Source organism: Balaenoptera physalus, assembly GCF_965194825.1.
Source record: "Balaenoptera physalus genome assembly, chromosome: 9".
Lineage (NCBI taxonomy): Eukaryota > Metazoa > Chordata > Mammalia > Artiodactyla > Balaenopteridae > Balaenoptera > Balaenoptera physalus.
The window spans coordinates 78,503,758-78,525,129 of record NC_138888.1 but is presented as its reverse complement, the minus strand read 5'-3'; positions in this window follow the sequence as shown (position 1 = coordinate 78,525,129).

Here is a 21,372-nt window from a genome sequence, read left to right as displayed (position 1 = left end):
GAATATATACAGGAAAAAACGCATACGCACTTTTTGGCCAACCAAGCAACCTGGAAAGGCAAATCAGCGCTACAAAGAAGTCTCGCTTCCCATCGGTCAAAAGGGCCATGCTGAATAAAGTGTCAAAACCAGAAATGCAGGACAGGCCATGGAGAAACGGGAGCCTGGCTACGCTGATGGGCGGGATGTAAATTGCCAACAGCCACTCTGGAGAAGTGTACGGTGTGTCCTGAAACATCTAAAAAACTCAGCTTAGAGAGCACAGGGCACTTCCACTCATGGGCGTATAAATTGGGAAAACTAAAAATCAGCAAGACACAGGCACCCCAAAGTTTAGGGCTGCTCTGTTGACAAGAACCTCCACTTCGTTACACCTTAAATATCCCAGGAAAGAGAAAAATGGATAAAGACGTTGTGGTCCTTATGTACAATGGAATATCACTCAGCCATGAAACCAACGTCATAAGGCTAGTAGCAGCATGATGAGTGGATTTAGGTATGACGATTCTAAGTGAAATAAGTCATACAGAAAAAGACACTTATCATAAGATATCACTTATAGAGGGAATGTAAAAACCGCTACCCTTGAACTGAATTACAAAACAGAACAGAGTCCCACGTTTAGAAAACACACTATGGCTGCTTCACGGGAAAGGTGAGGTGGGGTGATGCATAAAACACGGGTTTCAAATTAGGTCAGATACCGTTCCATAAAGCCAATATGTAATAGACAAGACCTACTCCTTGCTCAGTGAATTGGACTCAACACCCCCTATTCACCGCCCAAGAATATATCTGACTAGTAAGAATCTTAAAACCTATGTTTTGATATCTCTCTGTAAGTGAGTCAAGTGAGTGTAAAGCGGCAGAAACACAGCAGAGGAAAGCAGCTAAACCACATTATAAAAATCAATTACTTTTAAAAACCCGTGAAACAAAGACAGTGAAAGAGAGAGAAATTCTTACAAAATTCGTTCAGGGGCTGTGATGCCACCTGGATTGACCATATCTAGACCCACAGCTGATTGAGACATAAGGGTGGACACTCTTGGGGCTGAGAGGTTTGGTGAGGTTGGGTGAGGAAACACAGACCCTTTAAAGTAATACTGCATGGTACCCATCCCATGGGTCCCAAATCTCCAGGTTCAAGGGCATCTTCCTACATCGAAAACATGCATGAGAAACCCAGAAGATGGTACACCGTGTGATCGGGAAAGGTTTCCAAAACGCACCTCTTTTCTCATCTCCTTGTGCTCGGGTTCGCCATTCCAGCCGCTTTACTAGCAATCTCCCTCCTTGGAGAATCAGCACCTTTAACCTCCTGTTCCGTACAGGTTGCAATTTGTCCTGAGGATGAACGGGAAGAGGGGTAACCAATGAGAGACTAGCTCTAGGTATCGGGACAGGCACAGGTCACTCTATTTTCCCATCAGGAAGAAGAATTAACCACAGGCTCAGCCTGCCGCCCGGGACCAGAATAGGGCCTGAAGCAATCCTGCGCTTTTGCGGCCAGCTCCCAAGAAAGTGAGTTGAAAAATGGAGCTCAGGGGCACTGCAATTCACAAACCTGCAGACTTATAAATGATAACTCTCGTCCACAAATATATTGAGGGAAGGTAACGAAGAGGAATGGAAAGCAAGGCAGAATTGCAGGAAACAGATTTCAGGAGGGAGATTCGAATCGCCTTTAAAGCACAGGAAAAGCGGCAAAACCTCGACAATGAAGCCCTTGGCCAAAAAGGGCGTATGCGTTTTTTCCTGAATATATTCAGGAAAAAACGCATACGCCCTTTTTGGCCAACCAAGCAACCTGGGAAGGCAAATCAGCGCTACAAAGAAGTCTCGCTTCCCATCGGTCAAAAGGGCCATGCTGAATAAAGTGTCAAAACCAGAAATGCAGGACAGGCCATGGAGAAACGGGAGCCTGGCTACGCTGATGGGCGGGATGTAAATTGCCAACAGCCACTCTGGAGAAGTGTACGGTGTGTCCTGAAACCTCCAAAAAACTCAGCTTAGAGAGCATAGGGCACTTCCACTCATGGGCGTATAAATTGGGAAAACTAAAAATCAGCAAGACACAGGCACCCCAAAGTTTAGGGCTGCTCTGTTGACAAGAACCTCCACTTCGTTACACCTTAAATATCCCAGGAAAGAGAAAAATGGATAAAGACGTTGTGGTCCTTATGTACAATGGAATATCACTCAGCCATGAAACCAACGTCATAAGGCTAGTAGCAGCATGATGAGTGGATTTAGGTATGACGATTCTAAGTGAAATAAGTCATACAGAAAAAGACACTTATCATAAGATATCACTTATAGAGGGAATGTAAAAACCGCTACTCTTGAACTGAATTACAAAACAGAACAGAGTCCCACGTTTAGAAAACACACTATGGCTGCTTCACGGGAAAGGTGAGGTGGGGTGATGCATAAAACACGGGTTTCAAATTAGGTCAGCTACCGTTCCATAAAGCCAATATGTAATAGACAAGACCTACTCCTTGCTCAGTGAATTGGACTCAACACCCCCTATTCACCGCCCAAGAATATATCTGACTAGTAAGAATCTTAAAACCTATGTTTTGATATCTCTCTGTAAGTGAGTCAAGTGAGTGTAAAGCGGCAGAAACACAGCAGAGGAAAGCAGCTAAACCACATTATAAAAATCAATTACTTTTAAAAACCCGTGAAACAAAGACAGTGAAAGAGAGAGAAATTCTTACAAAATTCGTTCAGGGGCTGTGATGCCACCTGGATTGACCATATCTAGACCCACAGCTGATTGAGACATAAGGGTGGACACTCTTGGGGCTGAGAGGTTTGGTGAGGTTGGGTGAGGAAACACAGACCCTTTAAAGTAATACTGCCTGGTACCCATCCCATGGGTCCCAAATCTCCAGGTTCAAGGGCATCTTCCTACATCGAAAACATGCATGAGAAACCCAGAAGATGGTACACCGTGTGATCGGGAAAGGTTTCCAAAACGCACCTCTTTTCTCATCTCCTTGTGCTCGGGTTCGCCATTCCAGCCGCTTTACTAGCAATCTCCCTCCTTGGAGAATCAGCACCTTTAACCTCCTGTTCCGTACAGGTTGCAATTTGTCCTGAGGATGAACGGGAAGAGGGGTAACCAATGAGAGACTAGCTCTAGGTATCGGGACAGGCACAGGTCACTCTATTTTCCCATCAGGAAGAAGAATTAACCACAGGCTCAGCCTGCCGCCCGGGACCAGAATAGGGCCTGAAGCAATCTTGCGCTTTTGCGGCCAGCTCCCAAGAAAGTGAGTTGAAAAATGGAGCTCAGGGGCACTGCAATTCACAAACCTGCAGACTTATAAATGATAACTCTCGTCCACAAATATATTGAGGGAAGGTAACGAAGAGGAATGGAAAGCAAGGCAGAATTGCAGGAAACAGATTTCAGGAGGGAGATTCGAATCGCCTTTAAAGCACAGGAAAAGCGGCAAAACCTCGACAATGAAGCCCTTGGCCAAAAAGGGCGTATGCGTTTTTTCCTGAATATATTCAGGAAAAAACGCATACGCCCCTTTTGGCCAACCAAGCAACCTGGAAAGGCAAATCAGTGCTACAAAGAAGTCTCGCTTCCCATCGGTCAAAAGGGCCATGCTGAATAAAGTGTCAAAACCAGAAATGCAGGACAGGCCATGGAGAAACGGGAGCCTGGCTACGCTGATGGGCGGGATGTAAATTGCCAACAGCCACTCTGGAGAAGTGTACGGTGTGTCCTGAAACCTCTAAAAAACTCAGCTTAGAGAGCATAGGGCACTTACATTCATGGGCGTATAAATTGGGAAAACTAAAAATCAGCAAGACACAGGCACCCCAAAGTTTAGGGCTGCTCTGTTGACAAGAACCTCCACTTCGTTACACCTTAAATATCCCAGGAAAGAGAAAAATGGATAAAGACGTTGTGGTCCTTATGTACAATGGAATATCACTCAGCCATGAAACCAACGTCATAAGGCTAGTAGCAGCATGATGAGTGGATTTAGGTGTGACGATTCTAAGTGAAATAAGTCATACAGAAAAAGACACTTATCATAGGATATCACTTATAGAGGGAATGTAAAAACCGCTACCCTTGAACTGAATTACAAAACAGAACAGAGTCCCACGTTTAGAAAACACACTATGGCTGCTTCACGGGAAAGGTGAGGTGGGGTGATGCATAAAACACGGGTTTCAAATTAGGTCAGATACCGTTCCATAAACCCAATATGTAATAGACAAGACCTACTCCTTGATCAGTGAATTGGACTCAACACCCCCTATTCACCGCCCAAGAATATATCTGACTAGTAAGAATCTTAAAACCTATGTTTTGATATCTCTCTGTAAGTGAGTCAAGTGGGTGTAAAGCGGCAGAAACACAGCAGAGGAAAGCAGCTATGCCACATTATAAAAATCAATTACTTTTAAAAACCCGTGAAACAAAGACAGTGAAAGAGAGAGAAATTCTTACAAAATTCGTTCAGGGGCTGTGATGCCACCTGGTTTGACCATATCTAGACCCACAGCTGATTGAGACATAAGGGTGGACACTCTTGGGGCTGAGAGGTTTGGTGAGGTTGGGTGAGGAAACACAGACCCTTTAAAGTAATACTGCATGGTACCCATCCCATGGGTCCCAAATCTCCAGGTTCAAGGGCATCTTCCTACATCAAAAACATGCATGAGAAACCCAGAAGATGGTACACCGTGTGATCGGGAAAGGTTTCCAAAACGCACCTCTTTTCTCATCTCCTTGTGCTCGGGTTCGCCATTCCAGCCGCTTTACTAGCAATCTCCCTCCTTGGAGAATCAGCACCTTTAACCTCCTGTTCCGTACAGGTTGCAATTTGTCCTGAGGATGAACGGGAAGAGGGGTAACCAATGAGAGACTAGCTCTAGGTATCGGGACAGGCACAGGTCACTCTATTTTCCCATCAGGAAGAAGAATTAACCACAGGCTCAGCCTGCCGCCCGGGACCAGAATAGGGCCTGAAGCAATCCTGCGCTTTTGCGGCCAGCTCCCAAGAAAGTGAGTTGAAAAATGGAGCTCAGAGGCACTGCAATTCACAAACCTGCAGACTTATAAATGATAACTCTCGTCCACAAATATATTGAGGGAAGGTAACGAAGAGGAATGGAAAGCAAGGCAGAATTGCAGGAAACAGATTTCAGGAGGGAGATTCGAATCGCCTTTAAAGCACAGGAAAAGCGGCAAAACCTCGACAATGAAGCCATTGGCCAAAAGGGGCGTATGCGTTTTTTCCTGAATATATTCAGGAAAAAACGCATACGCCCCTTTTGGCCAACCAAGCAACCTGGAAAGGCAAATCAGCGCTACAAAGAAGTCTCGCTTCCCATCGGTCAAAAGGGCCATGCTGAATAAAGTGTCAAAACCAGAAATGCAGGACAGGCCATGGAGAAACGGGAGCCTGGCTACGCTGATGGGCGGGATGTAAATTGCCAACAGCCACTCTGGAGAAGTGTACGGTGTGTCCTGAAACCTCTAAAAAACTCAGCTTAGAGAGCATAGGGCACTTCCACTCATGGGCGTATAAATTGGGAAAAATAAAAATCAGCAAGACACAGGCACCCCAAAGTTTAGGGCTGCTCTGTTGACAAGAACCTCCACTTCGTTACACCTTAAATATCCCAGGAAAGAGAAAAATGGATAAAGACGTTGTGGTCCTTATGTACAATGGAATATCACTCAGCCATGAAACCAACGTCATAAGGCTAGTAGCAGCATGATGAGTGGATTTAGGTATGACGATTCTAAGTGAAATAAGTCATACAGAAAAAGACACTTATCATAGGATATCACTTATAGAGGGTGTGTAAAAACCGCTACCCTTGAACTGAATTACAAAACAGAACAGAGTCCCACGTTTAGAAAACACACTATGGCTGCTTCACGGGAAAGGTGAGGTGGGGTGATGCATAAAACACGGGTTTCAAATTAGGTCAGATACCGTTCCATAAACCCAATATGTAATAGACAAGACCTACTCCTTGATCAGTGAATAGGACTCAACACCCCCTATTCACCGCCCAAGAATATATCTGACTAGTAAGAATCTTAAAACCTATGTTTTGATATCTCTCTGTAAGTGAGTCAAGTGGGTGTAAAGCGGCAGAAACACAGCAGAGGAAAGCAGCTATGCCACATTATAAAAATCAATTACTTTTAAAAACCCGTGAAACAAAGACAGTGAAAGAGAGAGAAATTCTTACAAAATTCGTTCAGGGGCTGTGATGCCACCTGGATTGACCATATCTAGACCCACAGCTGATTGAGACATAAGTGTGGACACTCTTGGGGCTGAGAGGTTTGGTGAGGTTGGGTGAGGAAACACAGACCCTTTAAAGTAATACTGCATGGTACCCATCCCATGGGTCCCAAATCTCCAGGTTCAAGGGCATCTTCCTACATCAAAAACATGCATGAGAAACCCAGAAGATGGTACACCGTGTGATCGGGAAAGGTTTCCAAAACGCACCTCTTTTCTCATCTCCTTGTGCTCGGGTTCGCCATTCCAGCCGCTTTACTAGCAATCTCCCTCCTTGGAGAATCAGCACCTTTAACCTCCTGTTCCGTACAGGTTGCAATTTGTCCTGAGGATGAACGGGAAGAGGGGTAACCAATGAGAGACTAGCTCTAGGTATCGGGACAGGCACAGGTCACTCTATTTTCCCATCAGGAAGAAGAATTAACCACAGGCTCAACCTGCCGCCCGGGACCAGAATAGGGCCTGAAGCAATCCTGCGCTTTTGCGGCCAGCTCCCAAGAAAGTGAGTTGAAAAATGGAGCTCAGGGGCACTGCAATTCACAAACCTGCAGACTTATAAATGATAACTCTCGTCCACAAATATATTGAGGGAAGGTAACGAAGAGGAATGGAAAGCAAGGCAGAATTGCAGGAAACAGATTTCAGGAGGGAGATTCGAATCGCCTTTAAAGCACAGGAAAAGCGGCAAAACCTCGACAATGAAGCCATTGGCCAAAAGGGGCGTATGCGTTTTTTCCTGAATATATTCAGGAAAAAACGCATACGCCCCTTTTGGCCAACCAAGCAACCTGGAAAGGCAAATCAGCGCTACAAAGAAGTCTCGCTTCCCATCGGTCAAAAGGGCCATGCTGAATAAAGTGTCAAAACCAGAAATGCAGGACAGGCCATGGAGAAACGGGAGCCTGGCTACGCTGATGGGCGGGATGTAAATTGCCAACAGCCACTCTGGAGAAGTGTAGGGTGTGTCCTGAAACCTCTAAAAAACTCAGCTTAGAGAGCATAGGGCACTTCCACTCATGGGCGTATAAATTGGGAAAACTAAAAATCAGCAAGACACAGGCACCCCAAAGTTTAGGGCTGCTCTGTTGACAAGAACCTCCACTTCGTTACACCTTAAATATCCCAGGAAAGAGAAAAATGGATAAAGACGTTGTGGTCCTTATGTACAATGGAATATCACTCAGCCATGAAACCAACGTCATAAGGCTAGTAGCAGCATGATGAGTGGATTTAGGTATGACGATTCTAAGTGAAATAAGTCATACAGAAAAAGACACTTATCATAGGATATCACTTATAGAGGGAATGTAAAAACCGCTACCCTTGAACTGAATTACAAAACAGAACAGAGTCCCACGTTTAGAAAACACACTATGGCTGCTTCACGGGAAAGGTGAGGTGGGGTGATGCATAAAACACGGGTTTCAAATTAGGTCAGATACCGTTCCATAAACCCAATATGTAATAGACAAGACCTACTCCTTGATCAGTGAATAGGACTCAACACCCCCTATTCACCGCCCAAGAATATATCTGACTAGTAAGAATCTTAAAACCTATGTTTTGATATCTCTCTGTAAGTGACTCAAGTGGGTGTAAAGCGGCAGAAACACAGCAGAGGAAAGCAGCTATGCCACATTATAAAAATCAATTACTTTTAAAAACCCGTGAAACAAAGACAGTGAAAGAGAGAGAAATTCTTAAAAAATTCGTTCAGGGGCTGTGATGCCACCTGGATTGACCATATCTAGACCCACAGCTGATTGAGACATAAGGGTGGACACTCTTGGGGCTGAGAGGTTTGGTGAGGTTGGGTGAGGAAACACAGACCCTTTAAAGTAATACTGCATGGTACCCATCCCATGGGTCCCAAATCTCCAGGTTCAAGGGCATCTTCCTACATCAAAAACATGCATGAGAAACCCAGAAGATGGTACACCGTGTGATCGGGAAAGGTTTCCAAAACGCACCTCTTTTCTCATCTCCTTGTGCTCGGGTTCGCCATTCCAGCCGCTTTACTAGCAATCTCCCTCCTTGGAGAATCAGCACCTTTAACCTCCTGTTCCGTACAGGTTGCAATTTGTCCTGAGGATGAACGGGAAGAGGGGTAACCAATGAGAGACTAGCTCTAGGTATCGGGACAGGCACAGGTCACTCTATTTTCCCATCAGGAAGAAGAATTAACCACAGGCTCAACCTGCCGCCCGGGACCAGAATAGGGCCTGAAGCAATCCTGCGCTTTTGCGGCCAGCTCCCAAGAAAGTGAGTTGAAAAATGGAGCTCAGGGGCACTGCAATTCACAAACCTGCAGACTTATAAATGATAACTCTCGTCCACAAATATATTGAGGGAAGGTAACGAAGAGGAATGGAAAGCAAGGCAGAATTGCAGGAAACAGATTTCAGGAGGGAGATTCGAATCGCCTTTAAAGCACAGGAAAAGCGGCAAAACCTCGACAATGAAGCCATTGGCCAAAAGGGGCGTATGCGTTTTTTCCTGAATATATTCAGGAAAAAACGCATACGCCCCTTTTGGCCAACCAAGCAACCTGGAAAGGCAAATCAGCGCTACAAAGAAGTCTCGCTTCCCATCGGTCAAAAGGGCCATGCTGAATAAAGTGTCAAAACCAGAAATGCAGGACAGGCCATGGAGAAACGGGAGCCTGGCTACGCTGATGGGCGGGATGTAAATTGCCAACAGCCACTCTGGAGAAGTGTAGGGTGTGTCCTGAAACCTCTAAAAAACTCAGCTTAGAGAGCATAGGGCACTTCCACTCATGGGCGTATAAATTGGGAAAACTAAAAATCAGCAAGACACAGGCACCCCAAAGTTTAGGGCTGCTCTGTTGACAAGAACCTCCACTTCGTTACACCTTAAATATCCCAGGAAAGAGAAAAATGGATAAAGACGTTGTGGTCCTTATGTACAATGGAATATCACTCAGCCATGAAACCAACGTCATAAGGCTAGTAGCAGCATGATGAGTGGATTTAGGTATGACGATTCTAAGTGAAATAAGTCATACAGAAAAAGACACTTATCATAGGATATCACTTATAGAGGGAATGTAAAAACCGCTACCCTTGAACTGAATTACAAAACAGAACAGAGTCCCACGTTTAGAAAACACACTATGGCTGCTTCACGGGAAAGGTGAGGTGGGGTGATGCATAAAACACGGGTTTCAAATTAGGTCAGATACCGTTCCATAAACCCAATATGTAATAGACAAGACCTACTCCTTGATCAGTGAATAGGACTCAACACCCCCTATTCACCGCCCAAGAATATATCTGACTAGTAAGAATCTTAAAACCTATGTTTTGATATCTCTCTGTAAGTGACTCAAGTGGGTGTAAAGCGGCAGAAACACAGCAGAGGAAAGCAGCTATGCCACATTATAAAAATCAATTACTTTTAAAAACCCGTGAAACAAAGACAGTGAAAGAGAGAGAAATTCTTAAAAAATTCGTTCAGGGGCTGTGATGCCACCTGGATTGACCATATCTAGACCCACAGCTGATTGAGACATAAGGGTGGACACTCTTGGGGCTGAGAGGTTTGGTGAGGTTGGGTGAGGAAACACAGACCCTTTAAAGTAATACTGCATGGTACCCATCCCATGGGTCCCAAATCTCCAGGTTCAAGGGCATCTTCCTACATCAAAAACATGCATGAGAAACCCAGAAGATGGTACACCGTGTGATCGGGAAAGGTTTCCAAAACGCACCTCTTTTCTCATCTCCTTGTGCTCGGGTTCGCCATTCCAGCCGCTTTACTAGCAATCTCCCTCCTTGGACAATCAGCACCTTTAACCTCCTGTTCCGTACAGGTTGCAATTTCTCCTGAGGATGAACGGGAAGAGGGGTAACCAATGAGAGACTAGCTCTAGGTATCGGGATAGGCACAGGTCACTCTATTTTCCCATCAGGAAGAAGAATTAACCACAGGCTCAACCTGCCGCCCGGGACCAGAATAGGGCCTGAAGCAATCCTGCGCTTTTGCGGCCAGCTCCCAAGAAAGTGAGTTGAAAAATGGAGCTCAGGGGCACTGCAATTCACAAACCTGCAGACTTATAAATGATAACTCTCGTCCACAAATATATTGAGGGAAGGTAACGAAGAGGAATGGAAAGCAAGGCAGAATTGCAGGAAACAGATTTCAGGAGGGAGATTCGAATCGCCTTTAAAGCACAGGAAAAGCGGCAAAACCTCGACAATGAAGCCCTTGGCCAAAAAGGGCGTATGCGTTTTTTCCTGAATATATTCAGGAAAAAACGCATACGCCCTTTTTGGCCAACCAAGCAACCTGGAAAGGCAAATCAGCGCTACAAAGAAGTCTCGCTTCCCATCGGTCAAAAGGGCCATGCTGAATAAAGTGTCAAAACCAGAAATGCAGGACAGGCCATGGAGAAACGGGAGCCTGGCTACGCTGATGGGCGGGATGTAAATTGCCAACAGCCACTCTGGAGAAGTGTACGGTGTGTCCTGAAACCTCCAAAAAACTCAGCTTAGAGAGCATAGGGCACTTCCACTCATGGGCGTATAAATTGGGAAAACTAAAAATCAGCAAGACACAGGCACCCCAAAGTTTAGGGCTGCTCTGTTGACAAGAACCTCCACTTCGTTACACCTTAAATATCCCAGGAAAGAGAAAAATGGATAAAGACGTTGTGGTCCTTATGTACAATGGAATATCACTCAGCCATGAAACCAACGTCATAAGGCTAGTAACAGCATGATGAGTGGATTTAGGTATGACGATTCTAAGTGAAATAAGTCATACAGAAAAAGGCACTTATCATAAGATATCACTTATAAAAGGAATGTAAAAACCGCTACCCTTGAACTGAATTACAAAACAGAACAGAGTCCCACGTTTAGAAAACACACTATGGCTGCTTCACGGGAAAGGTGAGGTGGGGTGATGCATAAAACACGGGTTTCAAATTAGGTCAGATACCGTTCCATAAAGCCAATATGTAATAGACAAGACCTACTCCTTGCTCAGTGAATTGGACTCAACACCCCCTATTCACCGCCCAAGAATATATCTGACTAGTAAGAATCTTAAAACCTATGTTTTGATATCTCTCTGTAAGTGAGTCAAGTGAGTGTAAAGCGGCAGAAACACAGCAGAGGAAAGCAGCTAAACCACATTATAAAAATCAATTACTTTTAAAAACCCGTGAAACAAAGACAGTGAAAGAGAGAGAAATTCTTACAAAATTCGTTCAGGGGCTGTGATGCCACCTGGATTGACCATATCTAGACCCACAGCTGATTGAGACATAAGGGTGGACACTCTTGGGGCTGAGAGGTTTGGTGAGGTTGGGTGAGGAAACACAGACCCTTTAAAGTAATACTGCATGGTACCCATCCCATGGGTCCCAAATCTCCAGGTTCAAGGGCATCTTCCTACATCAAAAACATGCATGAGAAACCCAGAAGATGGTACACCGTGTGATCGGGAAAGGTTTCCAAAACGCACCTCTTTTCTCATCTCCTTGTGCTCGGGTTCGCCATTCCAGCCGCTTTACTAGCAATCTCCCTTCTTGGAGAATCAGCACCTTTAACCTCCTGTTCCGTACAGGTTGCAATTTGTCCTGAGGATGAACGGGAAGAGGGGTAACCAATGAGAGACTAGCTCTAGGTATCGGGACAGGCACAGGTCACTCTATTTTCCCATCAGGAAGAAGAATTAACCACAGGCTCAGCCTGCCGCCCGGGACCAGAATAGGGCCTGAAGCAATCTTGCGCTTTTGCGGCCAGCTCCCAAGAAAGTGAGTTGAAAAATGGAGCTCAGGGGCACTGCAATTCACAAACCTGCAGACTTATAAATGATAACTCTCGTCCACAAATATATTGAGGGAAGGTAACGAAGAGGAATGGAAAGCAAGGCAGAATTGCAGGAAACAGATTTCAGGAGGGAGATTCGAATCTCCTTTAAAGCACAGGAAAAGCGGCAAAACCTCGACAATGAAGCCCTTGGCCAAAAAGGGCGTATGCGTTTTTTCCTGAATATATTCAGGAAAAAACGCATACGCCCTTTTTGGCCAACCAAGCAACCTGGAAAGGCAAATCAGCGCTACAAAGAAGTCTCGCTTCCCATCGGTCAAAAGGGCCATGCTGAATAAAGTGTCCAAACCAGAAATGCAGGAGAGGCCATGGAGAAACGGGAGCCTGGCTACGCTGATGGGCGGGATGTAAATTGCCAACAGCCACTCTGGAGAAGTGTACGGTGTGTCCTGAAACCTCTAAAAAACTCAGCTTAGAGAGCAAAGGGCACTTCTACTCATGGGCGTATAAATTGGGAAAACTAAAAATCAGCAAGACACAGGCACCCCAAAGTTTAGGGCTGCTCTGTTGACAAGAACCTCCACTTCGTTACACCTTAAATATCCCAGGAAAGAGAAAAATGGATAAAGACGTTGTGGTCCTTATGTACAATGGAATATCACTCAGCCATGAAACCAACGTCATAAGGCTAGTAGCAGCATGATGAGTGGATTTAGGTATGACGATTCTGAGTGAAATAAGTCATACAGAAAAAGACACTTATCATAGGATATCACTTATAGAGGGAATGTAAAAACCGCTACCCTTGAACTGAATTACAAAACAGAACAGAGTCCCACGTTTAGAAAACACACTATGGCTGCTTCACGGGAAAGGTGAGGTGGGGTGATGCATAAAACAAGGGTTTCAAATTAGGTCAGATACCGTTCCATAAACCCAATATGTAATAGACAAGACCTACTCCTTGATCAGTGAATAGGACTCAACACCCCCTATTCACCGCCCAAGAATATATCTGACTAGTAAGAATCTTAAAACCTATGTTTTGATATCTCTCTGTAAGTGAGTCAAGTGGGTGTAAAGCGGCAGAAACACAGCAGAGGAAAGCAGCTATACCACATTATAAAAATCAATTACTTTTAAAAACCCGTGAAACAAAGACAGTGAAAGAGAGAGAAATTCTTACAAAATTCGTTCAGGGGCTGTGATGCCACCTGGATTGACCATATCTAGACCCACAGCTGATTGAGACATAAGGGTGGACACTCTTGGGGCTGAGAGGTTTGGTGAGGTTGGGTGAGGAAACACAGACCCTTTAAAGTAATACTGCATGGTACCCATCCCATGGGTCCCAAATCTCCAGGTTCAAGGGCATCTTCCTACATCAAAAACATGCATGAGAAACCCAGAAGATGGTACACCGTGTGATCGGGAAAGGTTTCCAAAACGCACCTCTTTTCTCATCTCCTTGTGCTCGGGTTCGCCATTCCAGCCGCTTTACTAGCAATCTCCCTCCTTGGAGAATCAGCACCTTTAACCTCCTGTTCCGTACAGGTTGCAATTTGTCCTGAGGATGAACGGGAAGAGGGGTAACCAATGAGAGACTAGCTCTAGGTATCGGGACAGGCACAGGTCACTCTATTTTCCCATCAGGAAGAAGAATTAACCACAGGCTCAGCCTGCCGCCCGGGACCAGAATAGGGCCTGAAGCAATCCTGCGCTTTTGCGGCCAGCTCCCAAGAAAGTGAGTTGAAAAATGGAGCTCAGAGGCACTGCAATTCACAAACCTGCAGACTTATAAATGATAACTCTCGTCCACAAATATATTGAGGGAAGGTAACGAAGAGGAATGGAAAGCAAGGCAGAATTGCAGGAAACAGATTTCAGGAGGGAGATTCGAATCGCCTTTAAAGCACAGGAAAAGCGGCAAAACCTCGACAATGAAGCCCTTGGCCAAAAAGGGCGTATGCGTTTTTTCCTGAATATATTCAGGAAAAAACGCATACGCCCCTTGTGGCGAACCAAGCAACCTGGAAAGGCAAATCAGCGCTACAAAGAAGTCTCGCTTCCCATCGGTCAAAAGGGCCATGCTGAATAAAGTGTCAAAACCAGAAATGCAGGACAGGCCATGGAGAAACGGGAGCCTGGCTACGCTGATGGGCGGGATGTAAATTGCCAACAGCCACTCTGGAGAAGTGTACGGTGTGTCCTGAAACCTCTAAAAAACTCAGCTTAGAGAGCATAGGGCACTTCCATTCATGGGCGTATAAATTGGGAAAACTAAAAATCAGCAAGACACAGGCACCCCAAAGTTTAGGGCTGCTCTGTTGACAAGAACCTCCACTTCGTTACACCTTAAATATCCCAGGAAAGAGAAAAATGGATAAAGACGTTGTGGTCCTTATGTACAATGGAATATCACTCAGCCATGAAACCAACGTCATAAGGCTAGTAGCAGCATGATGAGTGGATTTAGGTATGACGATTCTAAGTGAAATAAGTCATACAGAAAAAGACACTTATCATAGGATATCACTTATAGAGGGAATGTAAAAACCGCTACCCTTGAACTGAATTACAAAACAGAACAGAGTCCCACGTTTAGAAAACACACTATGGCTGCTTCACGGGAAAGGTGAGGTGGGGTGATGCATAAAACACGGGTTTCAAATTAGGTCAGATACCGTTCCATAAAGCCAATATGTAATAGACAAGACCTACTCCTTGCTCAGTGAATTGGACTCAACACCCCCTATTCACCGCCCAAGAATATATCTGACTAGTAAGAATCTTAAAACCTATGTTTTGATATCTCTCTGTAAGTGAGTCAAGTGGGTGTAAAGCGGCAGAGACACAGCAGAGGAAAGCAGCTATACCACATTATAAAAATCAATTACTTTTAAAAACCCGTGAAACAAAGACAGTGAAAGAGAGAGAAATTCTTACAAAATTCGTTCAGGGGCTGTGATGCCACCTGGATTGACCATATCTAGACCCACAGCTGATTGAGACATAAGGGTGGACACTCTTGGGGCTGAGAGGTTTGGTGAGGTTGGGTGAGGAAACACAGACCCTTTAAAGTAATACTGCATGGTACCCATCCCATGGGTCCCAAATCTCCAGGTTCAAGGGCATCTTCCTACATCGAAAACATGCATGAGAAACCCAGAAGATGGTACACCGTGTGATCGGGAAAGGTTTCCAAAACGCACCTCTTTTCTCATCTCCTTGTGCTCGGGTTCGCCATTCCAGCCGCTTTACTAGCAATCTCCCTCCTTGGAGAATCAGCACCTTTAACCTCCTGTTCCGTACAGGTTGCAATTTGTCCTGAGGATGAACGGGAAGAGGGGTAACCAATGAGAGACTAGCTCTAGGTATCGGGACAGGCACAGGTCACTCTATTTTCCCATCAGGAAGAAGAATTAACCACAGGCTCAGCCTGCCGCCCGGGACCAGAATAGGGCCTGAAGCAATCCTGCGCTTTTGCGGCCAGCTCCCAAGAAAGCGAGTTGAAAAATGGAGCTCAGGGGCACTGCAATTCACAAACCTGCAGACTTATAAATGATAACTCTCGTCCAAAAATATATTGAGGGAAGGTAACGAAGAGGAATGGAAAGCAAGGCAGAATTGCAGGAAACAGATTTCAGGAGGGAGATTCGAATCGCCTTTAAAGCACAGGAAAAGCAGCAAAACCTCGACAATGAAGCCCTTGGCCAAAAAGGGCGTATGCGTTTTTTCCTGAATATATTCAGGAAAAAACGCATACGCCCTTTTTGGCCAACCAAGCAACCTGGAAAGGCAAATCAGCGCTACAAAGAAGTCTCGCTTCCCATCGGTCAAAAGGGCCATGCTGAATAAAGTGTCAAAACCAGAAATGCAGGACAGGCCATGGAGAAACGGGAGCCTGGCTACGCTGATGGGCGGGATGTAAATTGCAAACAGCCACTCTGGAGAAGTGTACGGTGTGTCCTGAAACCTCCAAAAAACTCAGCTTAGAGAGCATAGGGCACTTCCACTCATGGGCGTATAAATTGGGAAAACTAAAAATCAGCAAGACACAGGCACCCCAAAGTTTAGGGCTGCTCTGTTGACAAGAACCTCCACTTCGTTACACCTTAAATATCCCAGGAAAGAGAAAAATGGATAAAGAAGTTGTGGTCCTTATGTACAATGGAATATCACTCAGCCATGAAACCAACGTCATAAGGCTAGTAACAGCATGATGAGTGGATTTAGGTATGACGATTCTAAGTGAAATAAGTCATACAGAAAAAGACACTTATCATAAGATATCACTTATAAAGGGAATGTAAAAACCGCTACCCTTGAACTGAATTACAAAACAGAACAGAGTCCCACGTTTAGAAAACACACTATGGCTGCTTCACGGGAAAGGTGAGGTGGGGTGATGCATAAAACACGGGTTTCAAATTAGGTCAGATACCGTTCCATAAAGCCAATATGTAATAGACAAGACCTACTCCTTGCTCAGTGAATTGGACTCAACACCCCCTATTCACCGCCCAAGAATATATCTGACTAGTAAGAATCTTAAAACCTATGTTTTGATATCTCTCTGTAAGTGACTCAAGTGGGTGTAAAGCGGCAGAAACACAGCAGAGGAAAGCAGCTAAACCACATTATAAAAATCAATTACTTTTAAAAACCCGTGAAACAAAGACAGTGAAAGAGAGAGAAATTCTTACAAAATTCGTTCAGGGGCTGTGATGCCACCTGGATTGACCATATCTAGACCCACAGCTGATTGAGACATAAGGGTGGACACTCTTGGGGCTGAGGGGTTTGGTGAGGTTGGGTGAGGAAACACAGACCCTTTAAAGTAATACTGCATGGTACCCATCCCATGGGTCCCAAATCTCCAGGTTCAAGGGCATCTTCCTACATCGAAAACATGCATGAGAAACCCAGAAGATGGTACACCGTGTGATCGGGAAAGGTTTCCAAAACGCACCTCATTTCTCATCTCCTTGTGCTCGGGTTCGCCATTCCAGCCGCTTTACTAGCAATCTCCCTCCTTGGAGAATCAGCACCTTTAACCTCCTGTTCCGTACAGGTTGCAATTTGTCCTGAGGATGAACGGGAAGAGGGGGAACCAATGAGAGACTAGCTCTAGGTGTTGGGACAGGCACAGGTCACTCTATTTTCCCATCAGGAAGAAGAATTAATCACTGGCTCAGCCTGCCGCCCGGGACCAGAATAGGGCCTGAAGCAATCCAGCGCTTTTGCGGCCAGCTCCCAAGAAAGTGAGTTGAAAAATGGAGCTCAGGGGCACTGCAATTCACAAACCTGCAGACTTATAAATGATAACTCTCGTCCACAAATATATTGAGGGAAGGTAACGAAGAGGAATGGAAAGCAAGGCAGAATTGCAGGAAACAGATTTCAGGAGGGAGATTCGAATCGCCTTTAAAGCACAGGAAAAGCGGCAAAACCTCGACAATGAAGCCCTTGGCCAAAAAGGGCGTATGCGTTTTTTCCTGAATATATTCAGGAAAAAACGCATACGCCCTTTTTGGCCAACCAAGCAACCTGGAAAGGCAAATCAGCACTACAAAGAAGTCTCGCTTCCCATCGGTCAAAAGGGCCATGCTGAATAAAGTGTCAAAACCAGAAATGCAGGACAGGCCATGAAGAAACGGGAGCCTGGCTACGCTGATGGGCGGGATGTAAATTGCCAACAGCCACTCTGGAGAAGTGTACGGTGTGTCCTGAAACCTCTAAAAAACTCAGCTTAGAGAGCATAGGGCACTTTCACTCATGGGCGTCTAAATTGGGAAAACTAAAAATCAGCAAGACACAGGCACCCCAAAGTTTAGGGCTGCTCTGTTGACAAGAACCTCCACTTCGTTACACCTTAAATATCCCAAGAAAGAGAAAAATGGATAAAGACGTTGTGGTCCTTATGTACAATGGAATATCACTCAGCCATGAAACCAACATCATAAGGCTAGTAGCAGCATGATGAGTGGATTTAGGTATGACGATTCTAAGTGAAATAAGTCATACAGAAAAAGACACTTATCCTAAGATATCACTTATAGAGGGATGTAAAAACCGCTACCCTTGAACTGAATTACAAAACAGAACAGAGTCCCACGTTTAGAAAACACACTATGGCTGCTTCACGGGAAAGGTGAGGTGGGGTGATGCATAAAACAAGGGTTTCAAATTAGGTCAGATACCGTTCCATAAACCCAATATGTAATAGACAAGACCTACTCCTTGATCAGTGAATTGGACTCAACACCCCCTATTCACCGCCCAGGAATATATCTGATTAGTAAGAATCGTAAAACCTATGTTTTGATATCTCTCTGTAAGTGAGTCAAGTGGGTGTAAAGCGGCAGAAACACAGCAGAGGAAAGCAGCTAAACCCCATTATAAAAATCAATTACTTTTAAAAACCCGTGAAACAAAGACAGTGAAAGAGAGAGAAATTCTTACAAAATTCGTTCAGTGGCTGTGATGCCACCTGGATTGACCATATCTAGACCCACAGCTGATTGAGACATAAGGGTGGACACTCTTGGGGCTGAGAGGTTTGGTGAGCTTGGGTGAGGAAACACAGACCCTTTAAAGTAATACTGCATGGTACCCATCCCATGGGTCCCAAATCTCCAGGTTCAAGGGCATCTTCCTACATCGAAAACATGCATGAGAAACCCAGAAGATGGTACACCGTGTGATCGGGAAAGGTTTCCAAAACGCACCTCTTTTCTCAACTCCTTGTGCTCGGGTTCGCCATTCCAGCCGCTTTACTAGCAATCTCCCTCCTTGGAGAATCAGCACCTTTAACCTCCTGTTCCGTACAGGTTGCAATTTGTCCTGAGGATGAACGGGAAGAGGGGTAACCAATGAGAGACTAGCTCTAGGTATCGGGACAGGCACAGGTCACTCTATTTTCCCATCAGGAAGAAGAATTAACCACAGGCTCAGCCTGCCGCCCGGGACCAGAATAGGGCCTGAAGCAATCCTGCGCTTTTGCGGCCAGCTCCCAAGAAAGTGAGTTGAAAAATGGAGCTCAGAGGCACTGCAATTCACAAACCTGCAGACTTATAAATGATAACTCTCGTCCACAAATATATTGAGGGAAGGTAACGAAGAGGAATGGAAAGCAAGGCAGAATTGCAGGAAACAGATTTCAGGAGGGAGATTCGAATCGCCTTTAAAGCACAGGAAAAGCGGCAAAACCTCGACAATGAAGCCCTTGGCCAAAAAGGGCGTATGCGTTTTTTCCTGAATATATTCAGGAAAAAACGCATACGCCCCTTTTGGCGAACCAAGCAACCTGGAAAGGCAAATCAGCGCTACAAAGAAGTCTCGCTTCCCATCGGTCAAAAGGGCCATGCTGAATAAAGTGTCAAAACCAGAAATGCAGGACAGGCCATGGAGAAACGGGAGCCTGGCTACGCTGATGGGCGGGATGTAAATTGCCAACAGCCACTCTGGAGAAGTGTACGGTGTGTCCTGAAACCTCTAAAAAACTCAGCTTAGAGAGCATAGGGCACTTCCATTCATGGGCGTATAAATTGGGAAAACTAAAAATCAGCAAGACACAGGCACCCCAAAGTTTAGGGCTGCTCTGTTGACAAGAACCTCCACTTCGTTACACCTTAAATATCCCAGGAAAGAGAAAAATGGATAAAGACGTTGTGGTCCTTATGTACAATGGAATATCACTCAGCCATGAAACCAACGTCATAAGGCTAGTAGCAGCATGATGAGTGGATTTAGGTATGACGATTCTAAGTGAAATAAGTCATACAGAAAAAGACACTTATCATAGGATATCACTTATAGAGGGAATGTAAAAACCGCTACCCTTGAACTGAATTACAAAACAGAACAGAGTCCCACGTTTAGAAAACACACTATGGCTGCTTCACGGGAAAGGTGAGGTGGGGTGATGCATAAAACACGGGTTTCAAATTAGGTCAGATACCGTTCCATAAACCCAATATGTAATAGACAAGACCTACTCCTTGATCAGTGAATTGGACTCAACACCCCCTATTCACCGCCCAAGAATATATCTGACTAGTAAGAATCTTAAAACCTATGTTTTGATATCTCTCTGTAAGTGAGTCAAGTGGGTGTAAAGCGGCAGAAACACAGCAGAGGAAAGCAGCTATGCCACATTATAAAAATCAATTACTTTTAAAAACCCGTGAAACAAAGACAGTGAAAGAGAGAGAAATTCTTACAAAATTCGTTCAGGGGCTGTGATGCCACCTGGATTGACCATATCTAGACCCACAGCTGATTGAGACATAAGGGTGGACACTCTTGGGGCTGAGAGGTTTGGTGAGGTTGGGTGAGGAAACACAGACCCTTTAAAGTAATACTGCATGGTACCCATCCCATGGGTCCCAAATCTCCAGGTTCAAGGGCATCTTCCTACATCAAAAACATGCATGAGAAACCCAGAAGATGGTACACCGTGTGATCGGGAAAGGTTTCCAAAACGCACCTCTTTTCTCATCTCCTTGTGCTCGGGTTCGCCATTCCAGCCGCTTTACTAGCAATCTCCCTCCTTGGAGAATCAGCACCTTTAACCTCCTGTTCCGTACAGGTTGCAATTTGTCCTGAGGATGAACGGGAAGAGGGGTAACCAATGAGAGACTAGCTCTAGGTATCGGGACAGGCACAGGTCACTCTATTTTCCCATCAGGAAGAAGAATTAACCACAGGCTCAGCCTGCCGCCCGGGACCAGAATAGGGCCTGAAGCAATCCTGCGCTTTTGCGGCCAGCTCCCAAGAAAGTGAGTTGAAAAATGGAGCTCAGAGGCACTGCAATTCACAAACCTGCAGACTTATAAATGATAACTCTCGTCCACAAATATATTGAGGGAAGGTAACGAAGAGGAATGGAAAGCAAGGCAGAATTGCAGGAAACAGATTTCAGGAGGGAGATTCGAATCGCCTTTAAAGCACAGGAAAAGCGGCAAAACCTCGACAATGAAGCCCTTGGCCAAAAGGGGCGTATGCGTTTTTTCCTGAATATATTCAGGAAAAAACGCATACGCCCCTTTTGGCCAACCAAGCAACCTGGAAAGGCAAATCAGCGCTACAAAGAAGTCTCGCTTCCCATCGGTCAAAAGGGCCATGCTGAATAAAGTGTCAAAACCAGAAATGCAGGACAGGCCATGGAGAAACGGGAGCCTGGCTACGCTGATGGGCGGGATGTAAATTGCCAACAGCCACTCTGGAGAAGTGTACGGCGTGTCCTGAAATATCTAAAAAACTCAGCT